This window comes from Notamacropus eugenii, chromosome 1 (assembly GCF_028372415.1).
Source record: "Notamacropus eugenii isolate mMacEug1 chromosome 1, mMacEug1.pri_v2, whole genome shotgun sequence".
NCBI classification, from domain to species: domain Eukaryota; kingdom Metazoa; phylum Chordata; class Mammalia; order Diprotodontia; family Macropodidae; genus Notamacropus; species Notamacropus eugenii.
In genome coordinates, this window is record NC_092872.1 from 142,621,061 (window position 1) to 142,633,756 (window position 12,696).

At 35.1% G+C, this 12,696-nt stretch overlaps 1 protein-coding gene across 2 annotated transcripts in view; it reads right to left on the bottom strand.

Annotated features, from left to right (window-relative positions):
• The window catches only part of UNC13C (unc-13 homolog C), a 769,865-nt gene that overhangs the window by 470,985 nt on the left and 286,184 nt on the right, over positions 1 to 12,696 (bottom strand). The gene's annotated exons all lie outside the window — the stretch shown is intronic.

The following is a 12,696-nucleotide window of genomic DNA, read 5'->3' on the forward strand; positions in this document are numbered from 1 at the left end:
CTCTGAAAGAGCTCATACTTATACATGAGTCTCACACATAATGCTGGCAAAAAGATGATGAACACAGGACCCAACTCAATTATCATTTGAAAATGCATTTATATAATTATTTCCATACATGGTCAAAATTATGAAACAGGGTAAGTCTGTCTTCTAGGCCATCCCTTTCACCTTTCATATCTCTTTGACTTTTTCTCCATGTGTTCCAAAGATCTTCATGATATTTCCTGGATGTCCAGAAAAGTCCTACCATAAAACCTACTTAGTCCAGCATTTATGTCACTGAATTTGTCTGCCTACCAAATTTATCAATGACATTTTAGGAAGCTGCCCTCAACAAGTTGTCAAGTTTAGAAAAACTTGATAAATTCAATCACAGAAGTGAACAACTGCTAAGGACTATTCAATCACTCTTATAAGCACTATCAGCAATTTAAAGGGAATATTCCTTAATAATCTAAAGGAATTAATTTCTGATGGCAGAATTTTATTATTACTAACAAAATAATGAGGGAAAAAGGCATTTTTGAAGGGGCTGTCCTGGTACTTCACAAATCATATTATGTCAATGATATGCTATAGTTAAACTCAAACCTTTTCTAAGTCACACTTGAAGGTAATTTTGCACAGACATCTAACACCCAACTAGGGAATATCTGCATTTTAGAGTAACTTTACTGATGCATAAAGCTAACTAACAGGGAAAGTAATATTCCAATGATCTAAGGATGACATTGATTTTTTAAGAACTTTTTTTCTATTCTTTCCATTGCCTTCATATTCTTCCCCCACCCAGTGAGTCATCCTTTATTACAAAAAAAAAAAAATAAGAGAAAAAAATCATTTCAGCCCAATGAATCAACATATCAACAAAATCTAATGATATAGTCAATGTAATACACACATATTCCTCCACCTCTATAAAGGAGGGAGAGAAGTAATTCTCATATCATATCTCCTGGTCAGAAATAAGCCTGCTCACTAGAGTTACATAGTACTCACTTTGTTCTTTCGATTTCTTATTTATTTCCATTTACATTGGTGCAGGAGTCCAACTTCTCCTGGTTCTGCTCACTTTACTTTGTATCAGTTCATATAAATCTTTCCAAACACTCCATTATATTCACATAGCACAATTTATTTGGCTGTTACCACATCAATGGTCACCAACATTTTTAGTTCAATTTTTTTTTAACAAAAAGTGCTGTGGAATAATTTGGTGTATATGGCATCTTCCCCTCCCCTCTATTTTTTTTTATCCCTTTGGAAGTACATATCTAGGTAGGAAAATTTTAGAATAATTAAGTTTAAAGGATTATACCACTCTAATTGCTCTACAATAATGGTGGCTACAAATTTCTTTATGTTCATTTTTGATGCTGCCAGGGAATTTGTTTTGCCATCCAGACTTTAGCTTCATACACAGAGTTATAGTTTTCTTATTTTATGAATCTTCTCCCAGTTCTATGTATTACTCCAGTAAAGTGTAAATGTTTTGAGGGCAGGGATTAAGCTTTTATCTTCATATCACCAGAATAATAGTAGATAATAAATACTTGATGAATAAAATTATGCCCTTACATATAATATTTCAACATTTCAAAGGAGCAATAATCTCTCTGACATGGCCATTCCCACCAACAGATGGAACAGATGTTTGGGGAATTATGCCCTTCGATCCATTGTTCACACTGTTGCTAAAGTGAGACTCCTAAAGTCTGGTCTAACAATGTCATGCCTCCTGTGTAAGAAGTTCTAGTGATTCCCTATTGCCTCTGAGACAAAATACAAACTCTCCCATTAAGCATTTAAAGGCCTTCACAGTCTTGACCTCCCTTTTATGCTCCTTACACTTCAGTAGTTTTCTCATCCTATGAAAATCTTGTCTATGTCTTATAAATTTTCCATGAGGAAATGATAAAAATTAAAACAAGATATGAGTGTACACATTCTATTTTCCCTACCAAAATGTAAACTCCTGGAGAACATAGGATTCACCTTTGTTTCCCTAATCTTTCTCTGGAGCTCCAACTCAACATTACCAACTGCCTACTGATTATTTCCACTTGGTTATCCCATAAGCATCTCAAAATTAACATGCCAGAAACAGACTTGTCATCTTTCCCCACAACTCTACCACTTTTTCACATTTACCTGTCTATTTGAGGGCACCATTATCCTTCCTCTTGGAGTCTCAGAGTTATCCACAACTCTTGACTTTTTCTCATCATCTCATATTCAATCGGCTGCTAAATCTTACCTACCTCCCTAACATTTTTACATAAATTTCCTTCTCCCCATTCACATGGGTCACCACCTTAGCTCAAACTCCTAATCACCTTTAGGCAGCAAGGTGACATAGTGGATAAAATGTGATGCTTGGAGTCAGGAAGATTCATTTTTCTGAGTTCAAATCTGACCTCAGACTCTTACTAGCTGTGTGACTCTGGGCAAATCACTTAACCCTATCATCTTCAGTTTGCTTTTCTGTAAAATGAACTGGAGATGGAAATGGCAAAGCACTCTAGTATCTCTGCCAAGAAAATCTCAAATGGGGTTGCAAATGACAGAAAAATCATCTTTAAGCTGTATTAACTTATCTTTTGATTTCTTTGTCTCAAAATCTCTCCTACCTTCAATCCATTATTTACACCTTTGCTAAAGTGAGACTCCTGAGAACATTATGAAATGCAAAATGGATAACTTTGATTACATTAAATTGAAAAGTGTTTGTACAAACAAAGCCAATGCAACCAAGATTAGGAGGGAAACAGAAAACTGGGAAAGAATTTTTATAACTAGTGTCTGTGATAAAGGTCTGATTTCTAAAATATATAGAAAACTGAGTCAATCAAGAATACAAGCCATTCAAAGGATATTAATAAGCAGTTTTCAGAGGAAGAAACTAAAGCTATCTATGGTCATATAAAAAATGTTCTAAATCACTATTAGACAGATAAAATCAAAACAACTCTGAGGTACTATATCACACCTATCATATTGGCTAACATGACAAAACAGGAAAATGATACATGTTGGAGAAGATGTGGGAGAGTTGGAGCACTAATTTATTGTTGGTGGAGTTGTGAGCTGATCCAATCATTTTTAAGAGCAATTTGGAACTATGCCCAAAGGGCTATAAAAATGCACATACCCTTTAACCCAGCAATATCACTTCTAGGACTGTATCCCAGAGAGATCATAAAAGTGGGAAAGACATCCACATATACAAAAATATTCATAGCATTTTTCCATGTGGTGGCCAAGAACTGGAAATTGAAGGGATGCCCATCAATTGGGGAATGGCTGAACAAGTTGTGGTATATGAATGTAATGGAATACTATCGTGCTACAAGAAATGATGAACAGTCAGACTTCCAAAAAACCTGGAAAGATTTATATGAACTGATGCTGAGTGAAATGAGCAGAACCAGGAGAACACTACACACAGTAACAGCCACAGTGTGTGAGGACTGTTTTAGACAGACTTAGTCCTTTATAGCAATGCAAGGACCTAAAACATTTCCAAAGGACTCATGATACAAAGTACCATCCATATCCAGAGAAAGAACTATGGAGTTGGAATGAAACAGAATGAAGTAGACTATTTTCTCTTTTGTTATGTTTTGATTTTCTCATGGTTTATCCCATTCATTTTAATTCTTCTATGCAACATGACTAATGTGAATATTTGTTTAGTAGGAATGTATGTGTAGAGACCACATAAGATTGCATATCATCTTGGTGAGGGGGGTGGTGGAAGAAAGGGGAGAAAATTTGGAACTTATGGAAGTGATTGTTGAAAACTGAAAACAAATAAATTAATAAATTTTGAAAAAAGAAAAGTGAGACTCCTAAAGCATAACCAAGCCATGCCATGCTTCCTGTGTAAGAAATTTCTTGTGACTTCTTATTGCCTCTGAGACAAAATACAAACTCCCCTTTTGGCATTTAAAGCCCTTCCCAGTCTGACTTTTGCTTCCTTCTCCAGTTTCTTATACCTTAGTCTTCTTCATGCACTCTATACTCTAGACAACCAGTCTACTTGCTTTTATTTACATACAACATTCCACCTCTAGTGTCTGACTTTATATGTGTTGCCCTTTTTATCTGGAATATATTCTCTCTTTGCCTTTGCCTCTTAGAATATTTAACCTCCTCCAAAGTTCAGCTTCAATACCATCTCCCAGATGAGACCATCTTGATCCTGCTAGCACCACGGTTTCTCCAATAAAATTATTTTGCATTTACATAATTGTGCATCGTTTCTTCCTGTAGAACGCAAGTCTTTTGAGGGCAAGGGATATTTACATTTGTTTTTGTATAACTAGCATCTAATATAGTGTCTAGAACAATAAGTTACTTTTAACAGATGCTTGTGGATGGAATTCTCAATTCCTAACGAAGTTCTATTCCTATTATAGACACAATGAACGTTTAATGAATACGTCATGTTCAACTTTTCAGCTGATGGCGCTGATCCTGTCTTAGAGAAAATCTTTCAGCTATAAAAGTTGCCTGCTACAGTGCAAAATGTCATCAAGCTTTTCATTTAGACATTGTGTGATAGAGTTTCAGCCAGTCTTCAACAAAGAAGTGTTACTTTTTTGGAATTTAGCTATTGTGCTCTAAGAGATAAGAATGAAGTCAAGTTCTGTCCAGAACTTTCTGGCAGAAAATCCCTGGGATAGTTTGGGGGAAAAAAATACCACTATAGAAATCTTAAAGCATATTGCTATAGCATGACCAGTGGGTACAGAGCAGAGCTAGATGTAGAGCCTAACGAAGGAAAAGGCATGGATGTGGAGTCTTATTAGTTCAAATATCTTAAGAATGACCCTAGATAAACAAAAGATATTCTTGGTTAACCACATGTGCCTCATCTTTTAAGATGAATCAATCTATATTCCTTTGCATGCCTTGGAAATGAATCTTATTTTAAGGTATAGATATTCAGTTTTTCATAGAAGCAATTGCTTTAAGCTAGAGTGCTCATTTAACAACAGCAACAATTGATACATCATCACAGGTGCTGGAGAACAGGAATAAAAGGGAATTCTAAATAAAAAACTAAGGTGCTACAGTTGGCTTGTTGTAATTTCTTTTGTTTAAGCACCATGACCCATTAGAGATGAAAGAGTCAAGTTAATTTTTAAAAGGAACATGGAAAATCTACTAGATAGTACATCGAAAATCAATTGAATGGGACATTAAAGCAAATCACAACATTTAGAAGTACAGAAGGTACAGAGAAAAACATTAGATAATTAAATGGAGAAAATTCATCCATGGTGGCAAGAGAGATGGAAAATCTAAGAAAATCTTTTCCACCTTTAAGTTTAGGGAATTATAAGCATTAGTTAGCCAAAGCTGAAACTAGCTTAAAAACGGATGGTTTGTAGAGATGTGCAGCACTTCAGTGAAACAGAAAAAGTAGGGAATGTGAGATAAATAAAATGTCAGTCAACTCATAGATTTTTACTGTGGCATAGAGGTAACCTAGGAAAAAGACTCTGCCAGGGGAATGCAAGTTGTGGTAAGTTCTATAATGCTGGAAAGGCTTCTGGTATTCCTGGTAACATAATATGTTTGCTTCCCAAGGAAAAGTCTAGCTAAGCATGGAAAGGCTTATCACTACTTGGTCAGTTACTTAATGATAAGTTTCTTTGTCATAGCAATCCACAAAACAAGAAATATTAAAAATTGCCTTATTCTTATGCAATTCATTTCTACTTCTGGAATACTGACCATGGCAGAATCTTACAAAAGGGAGGAGATGGTGCTAATACTCATAGTCTGACATTTTCTACAAATGTGAACGTAGCTATTATTACTCTAAATGTGAGATCCACTTATCAATAAACATGATAATAGTAGAAGGACTAAATCATATTAATATTGGCATTAATCCCACAAAAGAAACCATGAGACAAAATGATTTGCAGCTGAATGAAAGGATGAATCTCAAGTCTTCCCTGGCAAAGCAAATAAAAGTTTGGGCAGTTAGTTTTGTCATGTATTCAAAGTTAATAACGAACAGCTTTATACATGGTCATCTTCCATTGATATGTTCATGGTGTCCATTTATAGACACCTCTCAAGATAATGACATATTATGGGCCAATACTGCAGACCATGAGGAGGTAGCAATTATAAGAAGAATCCAATTAAGCCCTCAAAAATAAATGTATGTATATTTTAATATTTTATGACTGATAAAAAATGGGTACAGTGTAGAATAGTGACTAAATATGTTGGAAAATATGGCAGAGTAAAAAAGTAAACAAAGGAAAAGAAAGGGTGATAGTCTGCACAGAAGTCTCATGTCTACATATCATGAATGGTTTAACCAAGAAGACAGGGTAGAGTCACTGTACATAGCAAATACCACATAATAGAACAATTAAAATTGATTATAACTTAATAGGAAAATATTGGTTGTCAATGTAGGATTCATGTCTGAATTATCTATATGTATAATCAGACAATAAACTTGTTAGAACGAAGATAAAAATCATTATCAAATTAGAAGAATAAAAATGAGAAGCCATAGAGTACAATTGAAACAACTCCAACTTCAACTATTTAAATAAACTATTGGTGACAAAACTGGGAAGTGATTTCTTCTTAAAAAAACTCAAACATTTACTGGACCATCACCATTTCCTAAGTACATTAACTGGTGTAAATTAGATATCACAATTCGAGGGACGAAAGAATCCAATATGGGTTTGCGTAGCAAATGCTTGATTTCCTAGCCAAATTTACACACAGTACAGCAATGTTTTAGGAATTTAAACTCACTAGTAAAATCTTACTACGGAAGATGGTAGGATAACATGAGTTAGACTATCTAATAAAGAAGAAGCAATGGAAAGGAAAACACAGGCACAGAAAGCTTGACAGAAGACTCAATTGAGATCATCCCCAGACAATTTTAGAATGAAATCTGAATGACAACAAATAGGTAAAAAAGTAAAAGTTCCAGTATACTTATTAAAACCAACTAGTCATTCGATTTGAGACAACTGCATCATCATTATTTGGATTAACCACAGTCCCCAATATGCTACACAGAGTAGAAATGACTAATCAAAATATATGCAGAGAAAATGAACTGCAAGTATCCACCCTGAAAGGCATCAATTGTGAAGACATTAAGGAATTAATTCTTAAAATATCTGACATACAAAAAAAATCATGAATTAACATGAATTAATAACAAAAATGATGATTGAGAATATATCAACAAGCACTAGCCCATTTTATCTGCACATGTATTGAGGACATCCTTGATGAATATATGAGAAAGGAAAAGGCAGGCTTTTACAAGCTATATTCAACAGCAAGTACATATTTATAGTCATGCAATTCTCTGAAGACTGCAATAAAATTTTATTGTTTGTTGACCATTTTTTAAAAGAATTTGATTTGGTAGAGCAAAATTCAGCCTTAAAGTTTCTCCTCCCACAAGGTGTCTCCTTTCCTATGTTAAAGCATGTAAAACTCACTTTTTTGATACAAGAGTTAAAAGAGAGAGAAGGTATGCTTGCTAAAGATATTTCCTACTGTCCTGGAGGATCCAGGGCAGAGTACAAACTGAAAAAGAATTCATTATACATTATGAAGTCCTGTTTGTAAGTGACATTGTATCAGCTTTATTAATTCCTGAATACTGCAGAACCTCCATATTTAGCTCCACAACACATGAAAAGAACTCAATCTAACTAGTTATAAAGGAGGAAATAAAAAGTAGGAGAAGAATCCCTATTGCCCGATTGCCCAGACTATGATAAATACCTGGGTGGGAGGCTCACAGATCTGTACTGTGTGTGTGTATGTATGTATGTATGTGTATGTATACATGTGTGTGCAGTGCACATGTGTATATACACACATTTATGCATGTACATGTATGTATACATAAGAATACACATACAGATCCATTTCTATGTATAGACCTGTCTCTGTGTATACACATGCACATGCGCACACACACATAATGTACGATAATTACATATATCTGCATGGAAAGCTCATGATGCTATATGGGCTTTTTTCTCTACCGGACAGATAAGATGGTACAGTGGATAGAAAGCATGAACAGAAAGTCATGACCTAACTTGCATTATGACCATAGGAAAATAACATCTTTGTACCTCCTTTTCCTCATCTATAAAATGGAAGGTAATATACCTGTCATATCTATGTACCTTTATGTAAGTGTGTATATATGCATATAATATACATGTGTGCATTTATTTAATAAACATTGCATTTCAACCATCTGATAAACTGAGTGCAGAACTGAATAGGAGAAGATAAGTTGGATTACACTTGAGAAGTTTCACGATGCTTTTATTGACACTGACACAGAGCAATCAGTGTCAATGAAACCATGGCCAGTCAAATAAGTTTATATTAGCAATTCCTACCAGGATTTGGGAAGAATGCAAATCATGAAGACTATGGTATGGTCAGTAAGTTAGTCCATCAAAACATAAAGAGTGTCTCTAAAGTTTTAGCACCATGTTAAGTTTAGAAAAATAGCATGAGTACTGAGACTTTTAAGATACTCTGAGTATTGGATAAGTACTCCAAAAAGAAAATAAATTGTACAGAGGATTGAACAGGAGGAGGACACCAGGCTGCATTTCATTTGGGAAAAGAGCAGAGCTTCCAAAAATCCTGACCTACTTCTTGTAGCCAAAAATTCATTTTAAAAATCCCTATGATGCCATATGCCTATGAATCATGGGACACTGTAATTTGTGACCTCTCCAAATTATAGGAGACCCAAATAGTCTTATAAAGACAAATAACGTGTATACATTGGAGGCAGCATAATACCAGAGGTGATTTACACATGACAAGTGGCATACATGATATCCTCTATGGTGGTATCCCCAGAAAACGAGGTGACCAGTCATGTAATAAAAAAGAACAGATGGTTAGTTCAAATTGTATATTAATGTTCATTAATTAAAAAATGTCCATAGTAAGTTCTATAGCGTTTTGTAGTTCCTTTACATAGGAAGTTAAGTAACGCAGTGGATAGAGCACTTAGTCTGGATTCAGGAAGACCCTAGTCTAAATTCAGCCTCAGATACTTATTAGCTTTTTGACCCTGGGAAAGTCACTTAACTGCTGCCTGCCTCAGATTCCTCAACTATAAAATGAGTATAATAAAAGCACCTATCTCCCAGTGTAATTTGTGAGAATCAAACAAGATAATATTTTTAGAGAGCCAGGGGTTCACAAATGACTGTTTCCTTCCCTCCTCCCAGAGAGTTCATAGGGGAAAGAACACAACACAAAATTATACGACAGGATGAGGAGATTTAAATTAGTTGATAATAAAAACTGGCATTTATGTAGTTTTTTCGAGTGTGCAAAGTGCATTACTTCATTTGTGCCTCAAAACGTCTCTGAAATAACTGTTATAGCTATTATTATCCTCACTGTATAGATGAGGAAATCGAGGAATAGAAGCTTAAATTATTTCTTTGTGATCTTACAGCTACTCAGGGTCCAAGGTCACATTTGACCTCTGGTTTTGGTAATTCTAAGTCCATCACTCTCTCCATTATACCATGCTTCCTTTCTAGCAAGGGATCCCTTAGAGATCCATTAATATGTGAACCAAGAAAAGTATTCAAGTATCAATAAGTACCTTGTGACCAGGAATGGTTTTATGCAAACTGAGCACCCGTCTAATTTACTGGAATTGCCTCCAAATGACTTGGCCATTTTGCCATCATTTAGAATATTTAAATCAACATGCTATAAAGCCCTAGAGAGAATCTCAAAAAATATTTTGAGCAATGACAGTGATACTGAAACACATTTTCTACCTTCTAAGGTGAAAGCTGCTAAGGGAATGACACATTCTGATATTACTTGGGTTTGTTCATTTTTAAAGTGCATACAACTAGTTTAGAGACATCTCTTGAAATAGATCCTTAGATAGCTAAGCAGGATATTGGTCTCTGAGGGTAGATGTGGTCCACAAGGGTTTAAAGGCAAGAGTTGTGGGGAACAGCAGAATGTTTTAAACATTTTTATACCAATGGACCAGTCTTCTCATTGGAAATTAACATTCTCTCAAATGATGTAGATCATAATTTAAGAAATCCTGCCTATCTCATATGACTCAGTCATGTCTTTGCATAAATTTGCCACAAGGGATCTACTAACAAGCTGGGATCCTTTTTCCATGTTCTCTTCATATTGAATGGGCAGCATTGTAACTATTGTCCTTGGCTCTTGATAACTGAAGGGTGAATCTTTCATTTGCTTATATATTTCAATTAGAAATTCAACTAAACATAGCACTTTATTAAAAGAGGTACTGTGGTATAGCACTCATAAAGCACAGAAAGACTTGGTTTCAAATCTGGTCTCTGACAGATGTTTATTACCTGTGTGACTCTAAGCGAATCCCTCAACTTCTATATTTTTCTATCAACTCCCTAGGACTCTCCTTATTATAAATAGGTTGTATCTGTATTCATGTATCATATGTAGAATCTCCTGTTATGTAGAAAAAGACTGACATAATCTATTGGTTTTTCCATCTTAACAATCATATCAGACTTATTTTATAGCCAACCCCTTTACCTGAGCTGAAATTAGGTACCTAGATGTGCACCTCCTCCTAAAATTTGACTAAATTCAGGTTTGCATGTTTACAGATATTATTTTAAACAACAAATTTCATCTAGGTAGATAATATCCTAACTTTGCTTTAACTCTACAAACAAGTATATATTACAGTACTACACATGAATTTATTGATTTTAACAATGACAAAATCTCCTCCAAATTCTTCACCCAAGAACCACCAGTTAACAAAGGTATTAACTTGACACTCAGCATAAGATTGCAGGAGAGGAAGAAAAAAACCGATTGGCTACAAATAAGGAATTAAAATAAGTGTAAGAATTAAATAGCAATAGCTGGTATCTTTCAAATGCTCTAAGATTTGTCCAGTGCTTAAAAATAGACCTTGTCTTATTTGGTCCTCACCATAATCCTATGAAATAGGTCCTATAGTGCTGGGTCTTCAGTCAGAAAGAGCTGAATTTAAATCTGGCCTCAGCCACTTACTGGCTGTGTGGCCCTGGGCAAGTCATTTAACCGTGTTTGCCTCAGTTTCCTCATCTGTAAAATGAGCTGAAGTAGGCAATAGCAAACCACTCCAGTATCTTTGCCAAGAAAACCTCAGATGGGGTCACAGAGAGTTGGACATGACTGAGATGAGTGAACAACAATAGTAGTAGAATTAGTAGAAAAGCAGTAGGAGAATTAGTAGAAGTAATAGTAATAATAGAGGAGGAGGAGAAGGAAAAGTAGAAGTAGAAATATAAGTAGAGGTAGTAGTAGTAGTAGTAGTAGTAGTAGTAGTAGTAGTAGTAGTAGTAGTAGTAGTAGTAGTAGTAGTAGTAGTAGCAGCAGTATTTTACAGATAAATAATCTGAGGTTTTGAGAGGTCTTACCTCAGGGTGACACAGCTCTCATGTGTATTTTTAAACTGGGATTTAAACCTGCATCATCCTGACTCCAAATACAAGAATTTATGCACCAAATATATCACCCTACCTGTAGAACAAAGAGCATGAACCAGTAAGGATTTTTACCAAGGGTAACGATGTGCTCTTTTATATCATATTGGGATCAATATCCAGTCTTCCAAATGTTCCTACCTTCAGGGAGCTTACTGAAATGGTGAGAGTCTCCTTTGGAATTCAGCATTCCCTTCTCTCCAACTCAGTTAATAGTATGTTAATAAATAGAACTCCCCTTTTTTCTTCGTTATGAGTTCTGTAATGTAGCAGTATATTATAGCACACTAGACTTACCAGGAGACTGAATTTTCATTCCAGCTTTAATACTTATTAGCTGAGCATGAGGACATATAAACCAATCATATTCTCTTAGCAGGTTTCCTCGTCAGTACAAGGGCAATAATGTTTGTACAACCTCCTCATAAGCTTACAGTTAGGAAATCACTGTAACACTATTATTATCCTTATTAATTTTTTACTATCCATACAGATTTACTTGACCATTTCTTTTCCTGGTTTCCTAGTAACAAACTTCTAAGACTTTGGGATAACCAAGCAGCCCATTCTGGAACACTCATTTAACAGTTTAGTTGTTATTTTAAGTGTCTGGTTTTATTGCTGAAAGGCTGGTAGGGGAGTTGAGGGAAGGTCAGGCAGGGAGAGGGAAAGAAACACTTTTAAATGATTTCATGCCCTACAGTTCAGGTTGGAACCATACTGCTCTTGGTCAAAGGCTGTACAAGACTTAAAAAGACTATGCACAATGTGACCTTTAAATTAAGTTATAAAGATCAAAATAGGGGGAAAAATGAATTTCAGTGTCAAAATAGGTAGTATTTCAGACGTGGTTTCATAAAAGATGCCATTAAGTCAACACATCACTGTGCTGATTTAAGGGCAATATCTAAAATATACTTGGCTGTAATTTTTGAAGCAGTCAATACAACAAATGACTCTAAAAGCTATGTCCCTATCCATGTCAGACAACAACTAATGCTTTCCCAGCATTGTTCTAGAGTGACTACAAGCCAAAATTACTTTTAAAAAATAATATGGGGGTGTAAGATTTGTAAGACAGAATGAAAGGTAAAGTATATGATCCTCGAATTCAGTCAGTCTTACAAGTGCA